Source organism: Protopterus annectens, chromosome 10.part0 (assembly GCF_019279795.1).
Source record: "Protopterus annectens isolate FY-2018-M chromosome 10.part0, PAN1.0, whole genome shotgun sequence".
NCBI classification, from domain to species: domain Eukaryota; kingdom Metazoa; phylum Chordata; order Ceratodontiformes; family Protopteridae; genus Protopterus; species Protopterus annectens.
Genome location: NC_056744.1, coordinates 1,210,861,139 through 1,210,882,990, shown reverse-complemented (window position 1 = coordinate 1,210,882,990; position 21,852 = coordinate 1,210,861,139).

Below are 21,852 nucleotides of genomic sequence, written 5' to 3'. Positions count from 1 at the left end.
CCTCCCGTGGATCGCTATTTGCCCTCATTTGCATGGTGCAATACCGCACACAGTGTGTTTTGCATACCTACGCCGGGGGGGCGGAGACGGTCCGGCGCACGCCGGTAGTGCACGTGGAATTCATTCATACCTGAATCGCTAAGCAGCCATATTTGGCGTTATAACGCCGACGCTATGCTGGCGCCTGGCGCAAGGTTCATGAATCCCGGGGAATATGTGTGCATTTTGGGGTAGTACCATGCAGTTTTTGGATTGAACTGTTTGATCCATATATTTATTTCGTACTAAATAATATATATATATGTTTATATATAGTGTATGTGTATATATATATATATATATATATATATATATATATATATATATATATATTTATTTATTATTATGTATTTTTATATTATTTTATAGGGTATGAAGGCTTATAATTACATTTATAATTATATTAGTAAATATTATATCTGTAACTGTTATCGGTATGAACTTACACAAAATGAATTGGTATGAATTATATTATGATTTAATGAATTATATTAATGAAAGATGTTAAGGTTTTTGTACCTTTGTGATAGGAAGGGGTTTGTGTTACTTTAAATTTGAAGTTGAGGCGATGCAATGATGATGTCATTTGGTGAAACTTTTTAAAGTGTTCCCTTGTAATTAATTTAATTTGTCTGATGAAAGTTGTGCATTGGCAGTGCAACCAAAAGTGCTTACAATATTGGTTTGTGAATAAATAACTGTTTTTTACTACATCTTTGCCTTTCTTCATTTTATTTACAGAACTGTTGCCTGAGTGGAAATAAACAATTTGTGGTATAGCTCTGCACAAATATGCTGACGTGATAGAGTTTAATAAGATTATTATTATATACAAAGCACAGTTTTCTGAAGGACAAGACAACCATATAATTACTGATGTCTGTCTGAAGGACCTATTCTGTAAACCACTCAAATAGATATAAGTCTAATCACTCAAGGGATACCACTGTACTGCTTTATTCTCAATAAGATAACCCATTGTAGAATATAGTGCCATTTACTACATTTTTCAAATAAGGGCTCACTAAAGCATTTTCACGGTGGGTTTTCCTGTCTGCACCCCACAACCCCCAGATCATCATATACTGTGTCTTTCTATCCTTCTACATATACATATATATATATATATATATATATATATATATATATATATATATACATATATATATATATATATATATATATATATATATATATATATATATATATATATATATATATATATATATATATATATATATATATATATATATACCAATTCTGTAATTTCTGCTCCTCAGAATAGGGGAACTTTCAGAAGTACTTTTATATTAGACTTAGTACATATTTCCAAACATTTTCTGCTGTATTAGACTTCATTCCAATACCACAATTAAAGCTACTTACAATTACATCAAGCACCCTCAAATAAGACACAAAAACAGCATGAAAAGGCAAAATGTCTCCTTAGTAAAACACACACATGACTGGCAGGCCTGAGCTATTCACAAAGACTTCCGAAGGTGCATTCCGTAGATGATTTTAACCTCGTGTCTATGGATGTAGACAGATATTTGAAATATGAACCCAGAAGACATTGCGTATGGTCTACCCCACTTCAAAACATACAATAAGTCCTTCAATGAAAAATATCTCAGTGAATATAATTCTTCACAATCCCTAGTATTAAAGTACATTTGAGTAATTTATGTACTATTCCAGGGAGTTTTTTCTTTTCAACAATGGGGTATGATTGTAGCATTATCATACTTATGTAAGATTGTGTGCAGGAGGCTTTACCTTCTGCAAAAACACCATTTTTCGAGCTGTACCCACTACTTGTTGTTTCTCTAAGGGTTTAAATATACATGAATACAGTGAGTGATTTGTTTCAGCTTCTTTTTAGGGAATTACATGTACACTGAGATAAGCTATAGTACTACAAAAGATATTTTTCTACAACTGATAAAAAAAGTTTTTAGACATCTAATATGTAGCTTATGTTTGATACAAAAATATATTTGTGAATGTGGAAACAGCCATCTCTTTCTATGCTCAGAGCTTAAGATACACACTGACTATATAGTATATACAACTACAGCAGCAGAAACTAAGATCTATAGTATAATAGCTCTTTGTGAAAATGTTCATAGAGGAAATAATACATTTTTTCTATGGCATTCTGAATGGTAACTAAGGGAATATATACAACTATTTTCCACTTAACTTATTATAGTAAATGTACTAACACCCTAGATATATTAAAGAAGACATCTGGCACAAAGATATTATGAAACACAGATTGTGTGAAACAGGAAAGATTATAATACATTTAAACATCATGTATATAGCTACTTTAGGATTGATGCTTCCTGCCCATAGTGATTTCTTACTCTTTGGGTAAATTTCTTATTTAACAACTGACATGCCAAAATATTAAGTCATTGAAAACTATTTTAAGAAACAATGTTTATTGCTTGGTAAATATTTACAATGATATTTTTGAATTTGAAATGTTTTACTTTTGATGAGCAAATATGAATAGAAATGTTACAGAGAAGTCCAAGATAAAATACTTCATGCTTTGATAGAAGTGTTAATCAATACAGAAATATTCAACTGTTTCATCTAAAATTTCAGTATGAAAGGAGAACAACTATAAACTATCAAAATGTTTTGTAAATTGTCATATTATTTTGAAATAACTTTAAATGCAAAGTAGAAGTCTTGCTCTTTGATTTATGACTGGAAATGAGTATTAACTAATACTATTGATATGAAGAAGTGAAACAGATACACTAGCCACATAATCATTTTAGATCACATTTATCATAATAATAACCAATATGTGGCATATAAAAAACTGACTTAATCCTAGCATATTAAACACATTATATTTGGAAACATAATTATCAATACATTTACTGATATATATATATATATATATATATATATATATATATATATATATATATATACTTGCTAGCTGATTGTATTATTTTTCTAAGACTTGTAAATACTGTTACATACAGTTATGAGGTTTAGAGAGATTGATTTAAACACTATTCACAGACTCAGAAGGTTTGATTGGGTAGTTCAACTAGTCAAGCAAATAGGTATTTTACCTCATAGGGATATGAAATGGGTAATATGTTTAAAAATTACACATTTAGAAGTTTATTTATTTTTTTACTGATGGTTTGGTGTCTATCAGAAATATACAGTATCTGTTCATAAAAAATAATTTAATACCATACTATTCAAATCTTACCAAGAGTCAAAACTATTATCGTATACTGTTATACAACATCCAGCTTAATAGTAAAATATGAAATGTTTATCTATAAATGTTAATGGTCTGAACAATAGTAACAAAAGGAGAAGTCTATTCAAATATATAAATCTATTCAAATATATAAATACCCAAGCCACAAATACTATTCCTTCAAGAGACACACTTACCAGATAAAGGCATAAATAGATTAAATATAAATAATGACAGTTTTAGTAAGCTCACAATATAAACAAAAAAGAGAGGAGTAGCTATACTACTCTGTAATGCAACTATATCACCCAGAATAATCAACATTCATCAAGACACATCTGGTATGTTCTGTCTGGTGTCTATAGAATTAAATAGGAAAATATACACCTTTGTCAATTTATATTGGATATCAGGACTAGGAGTTGGAACAATAAAACATCATTTTGAAGACATAATAAATTTAGCTAAAAGTGGCCTGATAATAGTAGGTGAGTTTAACTGTATAACAGATGACAAAGATACAGATTCAAAAACCACAAGAAAAAAAAGCAACCTATATCAAAGGCATTTTTAAAGTTTATTGATGCAGCATGCATAAAAGATATAAATGAAGACGCAGATCCGGATTCATTAATTTAAAAAAAATTCCAAATACTTAGCAGTAGATGACAAAATACTATATTTAGGTATAAATCTACTTGATGACTTAACCGACTCACTTATATACAAAAAATACTAGATAAAATAGAGCAAACAATATTTAACTGGCATAAATATATGTTTACAATGGGAGACAGATTATATCTTATTAAATCAATCATTTTCCCAAGGTATTATATCTAATACAAAGGTTTTCACTACTACCTCCCAAATATATCATTCAAAGACATAAACTAATATTAAACTTTTTATGGTTCCCAAACAAACCCTGAATTGCTTTAAATAAACATTTACCAAATTGGGAGGATGGTGGAATTAATTTACTAGACTTTGAGACATACATTATATCCTCTGTTGTTAAAAATATAACTTTATGGTTAAATGCCTACTACTTACCTATTTGGAAACAAATACACAAACAGATTTATAAAGAACTTAGTCACAACCATATACAAGACCGATTAACTATCATATCATCACCCATTGTTTGGATGTTAAAAGATCACTTAGTGGGGAAAAATAAAAATAACAAACTGCCTTCAAAATATATTAGTATTACATTAATAACATTTAAAACATACATAAACAAAGTCCCAGATATAAATTCTTGTTTTTTTCTGACTTTTCCCATAGCCTTTACACCCAGTATCTTTGATACATCCCAAATGCAGAAAATGAATTCACTTAAGAAAGGCTCAATAAGCTATTGGCACCAGCTGACAGAACAAGGGAAAACATTAACTAATGAACAAATAGTTAGCAAATATAATATAAATAATGACTCATGACTGCTTTTGCAAAATCTAAGACAATACCTTATAAATAAAACTGAACAAATGCAAGCATCAGTGAGACAATGTTCCAAAATTAATTGAATATTTTATTATAATCACAAGTCAACCTTACCAAGGTGGTGCTTACCTGTCTAATATTCATAAAATTGTAAAAAAAAAGGCTACCATGTAAACACCTACAGGGACCATTACACACAGATAAACAACCACCCTCTACTGAAGAAGACAAAAAGATTATCTTAAAATTATCAAAACAGCCAACATTGTCAATATACTGACAACTATTCACTTGGAGACATTTACACAGAAGTTTTTAAACACCACACAAATTAGCTAAAATATTTGCTAGTGAGGATCAATGCAGGAGATGTCAGACTAAAACAAGAGATGACTGGCAACATGTATTCTGTGAATGTAAATGTCTCACTTTGTATTGGAATAATATAAATTATTTTTCCAGATTGTCTTCAATGATAATTACCAATTAACAAAATCAATGATTTTGTTCAATTCTCCCATCTCGGACTGTGTACTTAAAAAAGATTTTAAAATTCTATGGACATTGATGGCAGTAGCACCCAAAATCATCACCATTCACTGGAAAAGTGTGACTTCTCTCAAGTTCAAAGAATTTAAAAACTTATCTTTAACAGTTGGACATACGGAAATATTTACACTGAAGAACAGAACCACCAGACCTACATCATTTTATAACTCTTGGATGAAAATATTGGAAATATTTGAGAAAATGGACAAAGATGTATGAGCTAATATATTATTCTTCACAATGTGTTTAAATGTATTTGCCCTGTTCCACTTCAATAAACACACAACACTGAATGACATTTGATGATCTTTATTAAACATCCATAAACATGATTGTTAACCGATAGTTATAAATTTCAACCAAAACATGACACAGGTGATAATAATACCCATGGAAGAAGACATGAAATAACCATAAGGACAGCGCAACTGCTCACCCTTGATAAACAGCATCCCCCACTTGCTCACTTATCCTTGCACTAACGAGACAGCGTTCAAGCTCACTTTCAATTTATTGAATTACACCACCATTCATATAAGCAGCTCAACTTGCTTATTAACTTTATCCTTGCTCTAATGAGGCAGCATTCATGCTCACCTTCAATTTATTGAATTACACCATCCATATAAGCAGCTCAGCTTGTTTATTAACTTGTCCACTAGAGCAACTGCTCACTTTCCTTCCAAACTTATTGAATTGCACATCCATCACCAGAGGGGGAACAGAAGAGGGCAAACCTGCCCCTCTTCTCTGCCCCTCCCCCACCAAAATACACAAAATCCCTGCTAATAAAAAAGGGAAGGGAGGGAGGGGAGCAAGTTCACACCAAAATGTGACTCCAACTTTCAATACACTTGAAAAAACCCTCTAATCCCCTCCCTATTGTTACCTCATTTCCTCCTAACATCCCTCCCTCACATTTAACCATATCCTACCCTTATTCTTTTAATCCCTCCTAACCCATGTATCTAACACCACATAAAATGTCTCAGGACAAAAGGTCTGTTACAAACCTCATTTATTGCTTTCTTCTTAACCCATGTATCTAACACCACTAAAGATGTCCTAGGACAACAGGGTCTGTTCCAAATCTCATTTATTGCTTTCTTCTGTATAAACACCAATGTATATAGTTATATATTGTTCTGTAATTTATAGGTTTTAAAATTGTATATATGTTATCAATTCTGAGTTCATGTAATGTATGACAAAATATGATATTTTAAAATAAAAAAAAATAAAGTAAAACAAAATAAATAAATGTCTGATAAAGGGAAAGTTCTTTGGCTCACAATAGTATGGAAATTTAGTTTTCAGTACTGCCAAGTAGGTTTTCTACTCCTACCTTAGAGAAAACATTTTACATACCTTGATGGCAATTATGTTTATGGTGTAAATAAACATGGCACACGTGACTTGGTTTGATTTGCCACCAAGACCACTTGTTTGTACTGCACTTCCAGTCCAGAATTTAGAAAACATTATACACCACATGTAATAATATAATTATATGCAGCAGGATAACTTATCCAAATAAAGAGAGAGAGCTGATATAATTAATACTCAGCTCAGGATGATTCGGAACTTATTTATTAAGCAGTTGACTCATGCTTTTGTTGCTTGAAACTAATGATCTATTTTTTTCTCAGAACAACTGGTTTTGCACTATCCTCTTTAACATTCTGGCCAACACCCTCCACACATCCACATAATAGGCCTACAGTACGCAGATGACTTCACATTCATTTGCACATCTGACAACCTGGCGCAACTCCAAAAAATGACTCCAAATGCTTTAACAGACACTGAAACATGGCTTTGTAACTCACAAGTCATGCTTAATCCCCCCCAAAAACAAACTACTAATTTTTCCCCAAATCCCTCCCTCTCTCATGAAAAAATAAATAAATTAATGTCCTCTCTCTTGATAATTCCACTAATTGAAGCTTCTTCTCATAGCAAATTATTAGGGATGATAGTGGATGATTATCTACATTTGACCTGCAAATACAAAACAGCATAAGAAAAACTCTTCAAAAACTAGGGATGTTTTACAGAGCTAAAAGCTTTCTCACCAATGCAATTAAAACTGCACTTGCCACTACTTATCTTTATGGTGGTAAAATCCTTAATAACCTCCAGGCATCACAAAAATCAAAACTTTTAAACAATGCTTTAACAAAGCTGCTAAATTTGTAACAAATATCCCTTTCTGAACCCATCACTAAAAAGCTTAAATTGTTTAGAACTACCCCATCAACGAATATGTACACAGCTTGTTACCACGTATAAAATTATCCAGTATCCATAAATACCACTCTACACAACTAATCAGCCATTATGATCAAATGATTATGGCAAAAACTCATGTCTGTCTACAAACCTATCAGATCTGCTGGGCATTGTCTATACTCATACTGTGTTGCTAAGGTCTAGAACTCCTTATCTCTATCCATCAGGTCAATACCCTCCCTCCTGTCCTTTAAAAACATTCTGAAAGACTCCCTAGCCAAAATCTGTCTTTCTTCTCATTCAAATTCCAAGATAAACTGTATCTGTATATGTGAGCAAGTACCTAGTCATACCTTACACTTTCTTACTCTCCCTTCTTCACTCACTTTCTAACTTGTCAAATTTTCTTCCCTGGCTTTCTCTTTATGTGTACCATAAGCCTGCTTTTCCTTTCACTTCATATTGCAATTCCTGTTTGCATTATACTACTGTATCTTTAATTTCCCTACAAACTGACTAAAATTTCTCTAGATATTACATCATTTCCATAAAACTTACATCATGTTTTGTCTAATTTGATATAATTATTGAAACTGTAGATGCTTTTCTATTGTTTGATTAAAAGTATTTGTTTATGACTTTTGATCTGTATCAAACACAGTATGGTAAAAACAGTTTTCTGCTTATCTAAACTAGATCATCTCAGATCAGTCCCTTTATAACTATTTACCTCAGCCATCATTATTTTATTCCCTACTTCTACTGAGAAGAGCATTTTGTTTAACCTTGTATACAAAATGCCTGTATTCCTCTGGTAAATTATATCACATTACTGTACAAAATGCTCTAATTCCAGTGCCTTTCATGAAATATTTACTTATGATAGCTTTATAGGTTCATAGGTACTTGCAAGACTACTAAAACATGAGGATCTTAAGAAGTCTAGCCTTACATTCCCATGGTAGTTTTTAGTCCTTATAGTTTGTGTACATATAACTCAGAGAAATGCCGAACAAGGGTACTGTACAGATTTTCGCAGAATGTCCAGATTTTTGGCGCATATTTTTGATCTGTTCCTCTTAAAATTGATGGGTTTCTGGAAAATCACTGAGGACTGCAGCCATTAAATAATGACACACATTTCAGTTTCAGACTTAATATCCTTGAGAAAAAGCATACTAACATAAACCCCATTATTCTAACAACTTTCTAGTTAATAAGTGGAAGATTTAAAATTTGTCCCTATTTTTTAGCCTTTGTTTCCCTATTATTTTAGGCTTTGTCAGATTTCTTGTGCAAAGAGGTTGAGAGGTATGCTTGCTCCTATCCATGATGGACAATTGTGCTAAGTAATGGGTGAATTTGAAGCAATGGATGCATTTGTTCAAATTATGTTGGAATAATTTAAGAGAAGTATTTTGCTTTATGTGGAGTGGAAGATGTTTCCACAGAAACTGAATTTCTATGATACACACCTGTCTTTCCAATATATTCTATTTATTCTGCAGAAGAGATTGACATCCTTTGATCATGTGTTCATGCCACCACTGGGCTTGCAAATTTGTAATAGATGGCAGGACAGAGTCTGTTGAGGCTCTATACATGAGAAAGAGGTTGCCTCTCACCTCTATGATACCAAGAAGAGGGACAAGGCTTTTAATTAGCCCACAAGGTTTTTTATGCTTTAGGTCCTTGGTGTTCTTAGTGAGAAAGCATTGTGAGGATGGATACCTGCAGACAGAAATGTTATTCCATTCCAAAGAACAAATAACCATACTATGATAACTATATTTTCAAAATTTCAGTTAAGTAATTCATTACCCAAGATGCACTGCACCATTTATTATGCCTACAAGTACAGGCACTGGACCTGACATAAATAGGGCTTATCCTATTTAAAGAAACCACGCAAGATTGCAATGCACTTTATGAAAACATGTCCCAAATATAGAAGTGATAATTTTTCTTCGGTCCCGCAGGTAAATGTTGACAATGATCACATATTATTTTATGTGTGTTGTGATCTACTTGACACATCTTGCCTGCCTGAAAGTCTGTTGTGCCACACAGATCACTGACTCCAGACATGTAAGCAGATTACAGAAATAAAAATAGTATCCATTCAGATGAGCTGTCAGAATGTATGTACTGGGACAGCCCATATTTCTACCTATAGTTTTATTAACATTTCAGGTGCTAAAATTCATAACTACAAAACAAAGTACATAAAGAACTGAAGGATATACCTATAGACTTAATACCTTTCATTACCTCACATTACTGTTCTGTCCTGCAATGATTCAAAGTAAAAAACAACTTGGTAGAATTAGTGCAGGCTATGTACAAGGACCAAAAGACACAAATATACACAATGTCTGGACTCACAGAGGGATTCCTAGTGGGGTGGTTGTACATCCAGTTTCAGGGGTACTGTTCATACTGGTGCAAATGGGTCAGAGGGGACAGATCAACACAGCTACTGTATGCAGATGATGTGGCATTTCAGACAGACTCTGAGAAGGAACTTGAGCAAATGATAGGGAAATTGAATACAAAATTGAAGGCATGTGGCTTGAAGCTGAGTACAAATAAGACAGTTGTAATGACAGCAAAAAGGGGAATCAAAAGTGGCTGAAGACTGAGATAGAAGGCAAGAAAGTCAAACAGGTAAACTGCCTCATGTATCTGGGAGAAGTGGTTGAAGAGAAGGGAAGCCTGAATGAGGAGGTCAAAGTAGAATCAGAGGGGCTGCAACCAAATGGCACAGTGTCAGGGATAGGGTATGACAGAAGAAATGTCAAAGAAGCTGAAAAGTAAGGTGTAAAAACAGTGGTGCAACCATTGTTACTGTATGGTACAGAAACCTGGGCAGTGAAAACAAAGCAGTTAAGGAACCTAGAGGTGATGGAGGTGAAGTGATTAAGATGGGTGGTAGGATGCATACTGTGGGACAGATGAAGAAATAGGAGCATCACAGCAGAAGCCAAATTAGTTCCAATTGCAGAAAAGATAAAAGAGAACAGATTACAGTGGTTTGGGCACATGATCAGGAAAGCAGAAGACAAGCTGGTGAAGAAGATTTGGGGCTGACAGGATGAAGGCAAGGGGAATCAAGGCTGCCCACTAAAGACACGGATGGATTGTGTGAAAGATGATGTGTGACAGTCAGACATAACTGTCAAAGAAGGTAGGACAGTGGCATTAATTGAGATACTTGGTGACACTTGATGCAACACCATGACCCCATGTAAAAAATGGGAAAAAAGAGGGAAGATGATGATGATAAAGATAACTGCTGTGTTCATCAGAGCACAGCAATGTTTAAAGGTGTGGTCATTTTCCTTAAAGCTGGGGAAACTGCTGAAGTAAGTAAGGTATGGGGTCCTGTTGATTATTTATTTCTTTAGGTGTGTGTGTATCTATGTATTTATTTATTCATTTATTTTAGCTTCATAAGTTTATTTGTTATTATAATATAATAGATCTGAGGAAACCTTGCCAAACAATACCCACTGTGTGTTACCCCTTTTCTCAAAGGGTTTGTGGGGTTAGCCCAGGGTTGTGTTTGCATATTCCTATCCATTTGTGCAGTGCGTGCTGGAAGACGATCAGGGAGCTAGCTATTTTTTTTTTTTTCATATGGAGGGGTGCATCCATTCTAGAAGGCAGGAATCCTTTGGGAGGTATCTATTCCACCAGTGAGTTCTGTTTTTCTTGTGGTGGAAGTTTAGGTTTCTAGTACAGGTGTTTGTTATGCTGCATATTTTGTGGATGTGCAGGAATTCCCCAGTTGCCCCCTAACCCTAACACTCCCCTCCTACTAACTAAACATAAGACTTCCTTCCCACTCCCTACCTATAAACTCCTCTCTTGCTCCCTAAATATAAAGTCCTTGATGGTTCCCTAATTATTAAACTCTCCCCTGCAAACCTAAAGCCCCCTTTCATTCCTTAACCCTAAACTCTCCTCCCATTATCTAAACTTTCCCCCCATGCTCCCTAACCCTAAGGTCAGCTCCTAATCCATGGCTAAAACCCTAATCTAAATTCCACCCCATCCTACTTCTTTCACAGAGATCTTGCACCTCCTTGATGCCAACCCACTATCTAAAAACCTAATCTAAATTTCACCACATCCTACTTCTTTTCCACAGATGTTAGATCCACCTGACTCCAACTTCAGCATGGCTACTGCACCTTACCTCAGGCCATATTCAAGTTCAAGTATGAGCAGCAGCCCATGGAAGCTGCAAGACACTCATGTCCCCAGCCACTTGAATGGGATCTTTCAGTAGCTGAGCCTAGAGAACATGTAGTAGAATAATTGTACTTCCTATGAGAACATTTACAGAACTATTTGACAAAAAAGAACATAATATTCAGCTTTCATTTATGATCTAAAATATATTTTATTTTATACTAGCAAACCAGTAGGAATCTTAGATTTATTTTCTCTTAACTTGTTTGCACAGTACTACAATACATGACTTTCTTCCAGCTAATTTCAAACAGTTTAATGAATGATTAGAGTAATGCCAAGAAGCATCATTTGACAAAACCTCTTTCTTTTGTTCTTTTTTTTTAATTTTTTTTTTGAGAAACAGTATGATTAAAAGCATCTTGAATTAACATATTCAAGCAGTAGTGTACTTCTGGAAGTACGTAGCCAATTCATGTGTTATTTCTATTTATGCTGCTTTCCCTATTGTCTTTCTTGCTTGGTGATACAATTTACTAGGTATATTTTTATCTAAGTTGTTCAAAGGAGGCAAGCATCTATTCCATTTATCATCTCTGCTGGGATAACTCCACCATGTTTCAGTTTTATAATTCCTTTTTCAAAGGACTGTCAAAAGGTGTTATGAAATACCATGATAGCAAAATGCTGAAACTCCTTAAGTTTCACGATTAAAGTAACATAAATAAGGTTTTATCTTATTTTCAAAACAAAACCAATGGAGTAACACACTGGCTGAAGTAGAAACACGTTTATTACCAAACAAATAAAACTTAATTGCCAAAGAAATAAAACTAGATAAGCGCTTTCACTACTGCTTCATCATACCATAGACACAGAGAGAATGAGCCACTGCAATATATACACAGTTCAGATATCCTTAAGCCAATCACATGTTAACAACTAAAGAGCTTGTAAAAATAAAGAGATAGGGCATATAATTATATAAAATAGATACAGAACACAATAAATACATATAAAATACATATAGAATAATGAATACATATCAAAAATGAAAATAAAAATAAAGAATAAAAAATATAAAAATGTCAACTCCTAAGGCTACGTCCCTTCAGTATAGGTCTAAGTGGAACATTTTCATTAAGTCCACTGCCTTGGTCAGCCCCTAGTTTTATCATTCATTTTACCTCTCTGGTTTCAGTTAAGTTCCTGATGTCACCACCTCTAGCAGTGGAAAAATTAACACACCTGATACACTTGTAATAGGTGACTCTATCGTCAGGCACACTGACGTCCTGCTCACCAGGCTGAACAAGGAGAAGGTCACAGTGAGCTGCCTGTCAGGCACTAGGATCCGCCACATAACACAAGCCCTCAGGTCACTCCAAGGCAAGTACAAATATGACTCAGTCATTGTCCATGCTGGTGTGAATGATCTGAGACGTACCTCCCTGGATTACATGAAAAGAGACATAGAGGAGCTCTCTGAGCATGTAGCCCAGGCCGGTATGACCCTGACCTTGAGTAGCATCTTACACTCACCAAGAATGATGCCACAATATGAAGACAAGATAATCAATTTCAACAATTGGCTTAAGTATTGGTGTCATTCAAAGGGGATCCAATGCCTGTCAGCCTGGGATGACATGCTCGACAAGCCACGATGCTTCGCTAGGGACGGCTTGCACCTGTCACCCCTGGGCTTTTGGATATTGGCAAAGGCTCTTGCTACCCCCATAGTGCCTTTTTTAGGCAAGGCTCAAAAGACAAACCCACCTCCATAGGTATCACAAGGGATAAGACACTAAGAGTAATGCTACTCAATGCCAGAAGTCTAAACCTCAAGATGCACACACTCGAAACTCTCCTTAGCATGGAGAACATCGATATCTGTGCAGTAACAGAAACCTGGTTCAAGGCTCCTGAGAGCACCCCAGCACTACCAGGTTATACCTCATACCATGCTTTTCAGCCCCAAAACTTGGACCGTACCACAAAAGGAGGGGGAGTATCAATATTCGTCAAAGATACCCACACCTCCAGGTTGGTGGCACAGCACGAAGCATCAGAGACTATCCATGTGCAACTAACAGTGGGTAAAACTGCCTTCCAGTTTATAGCCTACTACAGACCACCCTCCCAAACCCAGGAACCCCACTCAGCCTTCCTGAGAACAATGGAAAATATGAAGGTCTCTCCAAACACCATTATATTGGGTGACTTCAACTACCCAAACATAGACTGGGAGCATTACTCTAGCTCCAACACCCTAGCCCAAAGGTTCCTAGAATTTATAAACTCAAATGCTATGGAACAACTTGTTACCACTCCCACAAGAGGGGAAAACATACTGGACCTGATCATCACCAACATGGGGACTCTATGCTCCAGACCAGAAGTGTATCCCTCACTGGTAAGATCAGACCATAAACTAATCTCACTGGATATTCACATCCCGACTCCACCCCCTGCCCTGAAAACCACAGTGAAAAACTTCTCTAAAGCAAATTTCACACTCCTCAAAACCACGGTGGAATCCTTCAAAGCCCCCGGGCCTGTGGAAAATACGGCCCAGACCACAGAATCCTTTATAAACACATTCTATGAACACCTTCAGGAATGCATGGATCATGCAATCCCAAATAAAACCAAGACCCAATCCTCCAAAGGCAGACGTCCTGTCTGGTGGACCCCAGCCATAAACAAACTATACAATAGAAGGAGGAAGCTACTACATGATAGAGCAAAATCCCAAAAAGGGAAGGCATCTCTGATCAGTATTAGCAAAAAACTACAGGCACTCATAAAATTGTCTAAGGCCAGCTTCGAGAGAAAAATTGCACAGGACACTAAGGATAATCACAAGGCTTTCTTTAGTTATGTTAGGAACCTGGGTGGGAATTCACAGATATGCTCAGAATTAGTCCAAAATGACAAAAAATACACCGAACCCACTGACTTTGCCAACATCCTAGCTGACAGGTTCAGTGCAAACTTCTCCCCCCCCCCACCAAAAGGGCAAATATCTATCCCAGCAGAGTGCTGCCCCCCTGACATCTCAGATGCTCAGGTAAGAGCTGCCCTCTCCAAAGCAAAAAACACAGCATCAATGGGACCAGACGGTGTCCCGGGCTGCGTCCTACATGAACTCCAGGAAGAGCTAAACCCAAACATAAAACTATTGTTCAATCTCAGCCTTACTACAGGATATGTACCCAAAGAGTGGCGTACAGCAACAGTGGTCCCTCTCCACAAAGGTGGTGCCTCAACGGATCCTGGAAACTATCGCCCCATAAGCCTGACTAGCTTGGTCTGCAAAGTTATGGAAAGGATCATCATGGACCTCATAAATAAAGATATTGGGGACCTACAGACACTGGATCCTACCCAGTTCGGCTTTGTTAAGGGCAGATCCTGCCTCTTAAACCTGGTTGATTTCTTTGAAACAGTCACCAAGGCCATTAACGAGGGGAAGGTGGTCCACACAGCCTACCTGGACCTCGCAAAAGCCTTCGATACAATACCCCACTCGGGCATTATAGATAAGCTCACCAGCTTAAATATAAACCCTATGTCACTAGATGGGTTGCAAACTGGCTCAAGGACAGAACCCACATGGTTAGAATTGCTGGAGCCATGTCAGACTCCAAACCAGTTACAAGTGGCGTCCCACAAGGCTCAGTCTTGGGACCTCTCTTGTTCGGTATATATTTCTCGGAGGTACAGGCCAACACGGAAGAACTGTGGCTGACCAAGTTCGCAGATGACTGCAAACTGGGCGCCATAATCGACTCTCCAGCTGACACAAGCATCCTCCAAAAGGCCCTCATAGAAACATACAACTGGTGCCAGAGCCATGGCCTCAAGCTAAACACCAAAAAGTGTATAGTCATCCCCTTTGGCAAAAACAAAGTGCCCACAAATTACCTCATAGGTGGTAATCCATTAAGTACAGAAGAAGTAATTAGGGACCTGGGGACCCAAGTTGATAGCAATCTCTAATTTGACAACCACGTGGCCAAAGTGGTTAGAAAAACATTTTATATAGCCCACCTAATCATGAAGGGATTCACATCTAGATCAGGGGAGGTCATCGTGCCTCTTTACTCATCCCTCATCAGGCCCATAATTGAGTACAATGCCCCTTTTGGGATGTACCTTACCAGACACCTGCAGCAACTGGAAAGACCCCAAAAGTACCTCACCAAGAGGATCAAAGGGCTCAAACAGATGCCATATGCTGCCCGGTTAAAGAAACTGCAGCTCTACTCAGTGGCATACCACCTGCTCAGAGGCGATCTGTGCCTGACATATAAAGCCATGTCCTACCCGGAATTAATGGACATGCTGCACCTCAGAAAATCCAAATCCCATTGAGCTAAGCACTCAAGAGACTTAAACCTCAGCACTGAAATAAATATGACATGCTGGAGGGACAGATTCATAACCCAGAGGCTCCCTTCACTCTGGAATAAAATCCCAGTCCAGGTTAGGCAGAGTCCCTCATTGACTCTCTTCAAGAGGAATCTTGATGAGTGGATGGGAGGTCATAGGTTTACCCCGGGTATCACTTCTGTGTCACTGTTAGACAGAGGCACAGTATGCTAACCTCGAAAAGGGCATAGCAAAATTAATTTCAAATGGGTGGCGAAAGCCAAACACACTCTGGCTAGGCTTATAAATGCCCTAGGGCAGATAGCCTAGTATGAACCTATGAACCTATCAATAACCATAAACCTGAAAGTATGAATAGCATTAGTACTAATCGCATGCTTAGACAAAGCATTGTTCATAGAACTACATTGTATGTTGTAGAGGTACTCCCTGATCCTGTCTCTCAAGGTCCTATCAGTTTTCCCAACATAGAATGCTTTGCAGGACTTGCAGTAGGCTAAGTAAACAACATGTAATGTCATGCAGTCGGCACTTACACTAAACCTGTATCTACGCCCATTATCATGATGGTCAAAGATAGCACTGCTGTCTATGAAACTACAAAAATTACATTTACCACATGGTAGAGTGCTCCCTCTTAACCTGTTCTCATCAAATCTATTGTTATCTGTGTAGCACAGCATCCACTTCAGATTCTTTTTATTCTTATACAAGAACCTTGGTGTATCTCCTGTTAAGGTCCTAATATTAGCATCAGTGGTCAGCAAATCCCAGTGTGTCCTAATGATGTCCATTGTCATACTAGTATCTATTGTATACCCAAGGGAGACAGAGATGTTCTTGGATCTAGTAGATGGGACATGTGAAGCATTCATGTCCCTGTGTTGTTCTGAAAAATATGGTTTCGCTTTGTTGGTCCTAAGAGAAGAAATGGTATCCAGCACCCTAACAACCTCCCTTTCCTCATATCCTCTGTCCCTTAGTCTATCCCTAAGCTGATTGAGCTCTGAGGTAAAGCCATCATCAGTCCCATTCAGTCATGAGGCTCTCAGACCCTGTCCCTTTATTATATTCCTAAAGACATGTGGGGGATGCATGCTACATCTATGTAATAGAGAATTCCTGTAGCATGGTTTATGGTAAATCCCTGTACCTAATGAATCATCATCCTGTCTTGTTCAACATTTTGTCTAGGAATTCAATCTGTGTCATCGAATATCCAAGAAAAATTTTAGGAAGCTGGTGGTTGAATTCAAATCGTGATGGAACTTAATCAATTCATCAGCCCCACCTGCCCAAATAAAAAACAAGTCATCAACAAATCTACGGTAAAAGGGAACATACCATTGAAAGGTGGATGTTGGAAAAAAATATTCTTCTTCCTAGAGTGCCATAACCATATTGGCATAACTATTGGCACTGGAAGTGCCCATAGCTATGCCATCCTTTTGTTGATAATATATTCCATCAAAAACAAAAGCATTATTCTGAAGGACTACCATCATGCTTATATACAGTAACCTAAGTAAACTTTGGTCATAATCACTGTGCTCATTGGTGGTCTATGTCTATCCTTATGAACCTTAAGTTGACCTTGTACAGCAGGGCTCAAGGGCTCATAAACTAGGAAATAATTAAACAACTCATGGTTAATTCTTTTTTCATTCAAACATTCCAGTAGAGTATCATCAATAACCCACTTGAAGCGACTTAGATCATTCCTAGTGACAATAGTATAATGTTCACTATCATTCAACATCTCCCTCATAGAGTGATAATATTCATGTCTATCCATCACAATGATGGAACCACCCTTATCAGCTGGTCTAATAGCTATGTGGTTATCATCACATAAAGATTTCAGAGCCAGCTTTTCCATAGGGGTCAGATTATTCTTATAGCCAGCCCTATTGCTACTAAAAGCTTCATGCAAATCATTCTCAGTTAGATTAGCAAAGGCTTCCAGGACGGGATGTAAGACAGGCATATATAAGCTAGGTTTCTTAAATACATTAGCATTCATAACATTATTGTCACTGCTACCAAATTTTTTTTTTATCTTATTTTGTTTTACTCTCAATTTTAGTTAGATGAATAAAGTCATAAGGTTGTAACTTCTTTTATTTTGATGAGTAACATAGTAACATATTAACTTCTTTTAATTTTAAGATATATAGTTAATTGACAGAATTCTGTCAACTTAGTGAACATGGCTGGCAAAGAATTCACTGCTCAATCTCAGTTCAGTTGGTAGTTCATTCTCAGGGCAAGTATTTTAACTATAAGAAAGAAATGTCATAATGACTTGTTTCTGGCTTGCTTCTGTGAACTTTAGAATAAATAATTAATGTGATTTCTTGGGCTGAGATGATAATGATTCTGGAAGTTTTAGTACATGGGAATAAGCATTATAAAATATTCTATAGAATTCTTAACTTTACCATCTTCTGGGAGACCATTACATCTTTAAGATAATTTTTCAAACCGTATTTTCATGCTTTTCAATCCTTCTCCAGTAGGAATTGATTTTGTACATTGTGAACCTGCCAGTTCAAGTCAAAAAGCTGACTGTAGTCAATACAATCAATTATAGTCCGTATTTTGTAAAACAAAGACCTTTTATTACAAAAAACATAGCTCTTTTGTACAGCATATACAAAGGGACCTCATCACAGTTATTTTACAACATGATGTCACTTCCTATGTACACTCAATCAAATTAATCAATTAACCTATAAAAACATTAATTACACTTAAACATTTTAGAAATAATTAAAAAAACATTTTATTACATTTCATATAATATTTCTTTATCCTTGATTTTAAGAATACTGAAACACTATAATTTATGCCTGGCTTCATAGTGGTATTGAGACATATTTGCCACATTAACAATCTCAGTTCAAGCAAGCTGTAATAATCACCTCCCTTCTCATTAGTATTAACTACTAATTAGTATTAACCCTACCTATTATAAAAATAAACTTCTTAAAGGAAACACAAACTAATGAATGCTTGTGCAAAGCATTATTACCCTTGCCTTTGTAATGTCATAACTGTGTTTGTATATTCTATCTTTTAATTTTCTTGTGGTTTTACCCACATAAAACACTGAACAAGAAATACATGTGGCCAAATAAATCACCTTACCTGTGTTGAATTACATTTACCTGGGCGTATTAATACCCTTTCTCCTCCTTCAACCATTACATAGGTACTACAATTTATGTATTTACAATATTTCCAACACTTGCATTTCATCATTTTTGAAACTAGGTAACAATTTGTGAATTCATGGTTATCAAATTCTAACTACAATTTTCATAATGTTGAATACACAGTGAGGGGCTAATTATCCTCACAATTGAAGATGTTTGAATGGCTTCTGATAAAATATAGGAATTTACAATTAGATAACATTTAACTCAATGAATGTGTAAGGGTAAAATGTGTTCTGAAGGGGTTACACCTCTGGAAATTTCCTGTGGGACTTATGGAAAACTTACTTTTACATCAAGGGTTATTGATACTTTTTGATTGAACTGGGATGGAAATTGTCAAGCTTATCATTTTAGACAATGAGCATAAACTAAAATCTTTAGATGGAGAGATCAGATTAATCAGTCAGAGTACTGAGAGCTATCTACTATTTTCTGCCATAACCACTGAATACAACCAGGTGTTCCAAAAGGCAGACAGCATTGTCTAGATCAATAAACAACATCAGATAAAGAAACTAGGCAGAGACAACCTGGACTATGTGCAAAAGAAAGTTTACCCAAGACCAAGAGTAGTTAAACAACAGCATGAAATGCAGGTGGCAAACATGGGAACTATCTGGTTAATATGAGGAGTTTGGGAGTAGATAGAGAAATAATTCATCCACATGGTGATGCTGACAATTTTGTAGACCTTCCCAGTTTTGTAAACCTGAAGAGACTACCCAACAACAATTTCAATTTGGTGGAATGACCAGACATTTATCAGAAATCTAGTTCTGGGCAGCCTGTATGAAGCACAACAAAGAGGAAGGGCAGGAAGAGATACTGAATAACTATGTATCACACGAGGCAAGTTGAATCTACTTTGACAGGTACGGAAAATGAGACATTTTCTCATAAAATTTACAACTTTAGTTATATATTGATCTTAATGATAATTTTTATTCCTTATTTTTAAAGGGGTTCACATTTGTGCCAGGTTTTAAAATGGATGTTGCTCATTTGCTTTTGCAATTAAAGTTGCACATACAGCAGTTACATTTAAAAATATTTTTAAGGACAAGAAGTATTAGTTTGGAAAAGACAAATTATGAAGAAAAAGTACTTTCAATCCACCCCCTAAATTGATGACTTTAGTATATGAGCATTTGTGTGAGTAACAATTTAGAAGAGCTTTATGTAAGCCTGACAGGAGTGATGATAAGTTGACTGTTGGTGAAAGGAAAGCCTTAAAATATATGGGAAATGACAAATCAGTTAGGGTGATGAAGCTTGATAAAAGGGGTGGAGTAGTGCTAATGGATTATTTTGTTTATAGTAGTAAAATGATGAATATTTTATACATTGATAGAACAGATGTGTGTCTTGAAATAAAATATTATTGGCATATTTTAAAATAGATATAATTTAATATGATACATGATAAGTTATACCATGGAGGTATATTGAATGATGTTTTCCATTACACCAATGTTGACAATCCTGTTATTTAATCAATTTTTGGAATTCTGAAGGTTCATAAAAATGCTGTAAATCCCCCATTGAGGCCAATGGTAGCGACCAAGGGATCCAAACTGAACCTTTAGCTGCTTATCTGGATCATCATTGCAAACGTTTATTGTTCAATGAAAACATACTTTAAAAGATTCTTGCCATTTACTGCTACTTCTGAAATAAGTGACATGCAATGAATATATTATTTTTGGTACTACTGATGTTTTCATCTTATTTTCAGTGATTCCCCATAATCTAGTAATGACGTTTTTTTTCTAACAGCTTTCTTAGAAATTGATAGTTAAAACAAATTGAATTTTTTGTTATAATGCAATTTTTGGATCTTGTATTAATGAGCAAATGTGTTTATTTTAAAGGGGAATTCTTTCAACATACTTCATGTGTAGCCATGTGGGCAGGATGTGCCCCAATATATGCTAATTTAGTACTAGCAGACTGGGAGCACTTTTTTGTATTTAATTCCCCTTTTATTAATCAAATTTATAAATATTTCAAGTATTTGGATATTTTTATTTTATAGATGGGGGATATATTCACTTTTGATTTCAATATGTCAAATATTTGGTCAGCACTGTGGAACTTTTGAAATTTACTTCAGTTTGTGATTTTGAAAAAAAAAAAACTTTTTGAGTATGACTGCTAGTAAAGATTTGTTTAATAGTAAGTTCACATCCAGCATTTACCATAAAAAAGAAAAAAAAAACATATTTGAATACATTTTTGCATTTTCATAGCTGTTGTCCATCTGGTCAAAAGAGAAATATTGTCAAAGGGCAGACGGTCCATCTATTGAGACTAATCTCAAATGATGTAAACTTTCAGGTAGAACTGGACAATTTAATTAATATGTTCAGAGAAATAAGCTATCCTGATTTCCTTTTGAATTTGATGAAACTTGAAATTACAAAAGGAAGATTAATAAATACTGTATGCTCCTATTTTGGGTGTGGCAGGAAAAGAACACAATTTAGTGGATGTAGATTTTAAAAGAGAGATCAACAAAGTTTT